The sequence below is a fragment of the Otolemur garnettii genome, unplaced genomic scaffold (assembly GCF_000181295.1).
Source record: "Otolemur garnettii isolate 467f Iridium unplaced genomic scaffold, OtoGar3 scaffold00026, whole genome shotgun sequence".
Classification (NCBI taxonomy): Eukaryota; Metazoa; Chordata; class Mammalia; order Primates; family Galagidae; genus Otolemur; species Otolemur garnettii.
In genome coordinates this window covers 1,886,856-1,888,276 of record NW_003852421.1, presented here as the reverse complement: position 1 = coordinate 1,888,276, position 1,421 = coordinate 1,886,856, and positions in this window count along the sequence as shown.

Genomic DNA, 1,421 nt, shown 5'->3' with positions numbered 1-1,421 from the left:
AGCTACATTGCTGAATTTTTCTATTGTTTTTGGTAATTTGCAAGTAACTTGGTAACTTGGAAGTAATGAAATTTGTATTTTTTTTACAAACCATTGGGATTTTTAAGTTATCATAATTGTACTAGCTAGGATCTTCAACTTTACTAAAAGTGGTGGTAATGAGTACATTTATCTCACAATTGATTTATAGATAATGCTTTTGTTTCCTCATAAAATTGATATATTTGTCCCAATGTTATCTTTAATGATTATGTGAATGTTTTGCCTATAGTTGATGTTCTGTAAATATCCATGGAAGAAAGGAGCCTGAAATAAAAAAAATAAATAAAAAAGAAGCGGACCCTGGAATGGGTACAATGGGTGGCACGGGGGGTGGTATGGGAGATGGCATGTTCTAAGTCCTAGAATAGTGCTTTACCATTAATGAACTGTGACAGGAAGCTCAAGGCAGAGTTCCTCATCAATAATTTCAGAGAATTCAGTTGAAGAAAGTGAAGAAAAGTCTGGCTGATGTTTAAAAAATCACTATAACCACCAGTTACTGGTTTCAGTCGACAAATACATTGGTTTACTGTTGTCATACATTGTCCATGCCTACAGATAATTTATTTCGTATTTTTGAATAAAAAAAAATTTGTACATTCCTGAAAAAAAAATAAAGCGTGACCTTTACTATTAACCATATGGAAATAAAAAGAATTATAATACTAGGAACAACTGTGTGCCAATGAGCTTAACAACTTAGATAAAATGAATACATTCTCTCTCCTTTTTTTAGGTTAATATAAGGGATACATGATTAGGTTATATTGTGTTTGTTAGGTAATGTCGAGTTGTAGTTGAGTTCTTCACCTGGGAGGTGTGCCATATTCCCCCCTCAACTGTAGCTGTTAGAAGGGAGCTTCCTGAGCCCCCTCTCCTCCCCTACTTCTTGAATTTAACTGTGTTTTTCTTTTGTGAGGGGTGGTAGTTAGTTTGAAATAAGTACTGAGTACATGGGGTGCTTCCGTTTCCATTTTTGAGATACTTTACTAAAGTGAATATTCTTCAACTCCATCCAGGTAAATACAAAAGATGTAAAGTCTCCACCATTTTTATGGTTGAGTAATATTCCATGGTATACATATACGACCGTTTATTAATTCATTCACAGGTTGAAGGGTGCCTGGGTTGTTTCCACATCTTTGGGATTGTGAATTGCGCTGCTATAAATGTTTGAGTGCAGATGTCTTTATGAAGAAATGGGTTTTTTTTTCCCTTCTGGGTAGATACCTAGTACTGGGATTGCAGAATCAAGTGAAACGTCTACTTTTAGCTCTTTAAGGATTCTCCATATTTCTTTTCAAAAAGGATGTTCCAGTTTGCAATCCCACCAACAGTGCATAAGTGTTCTTTTCCCTCTACACCCACACCAGCATCCA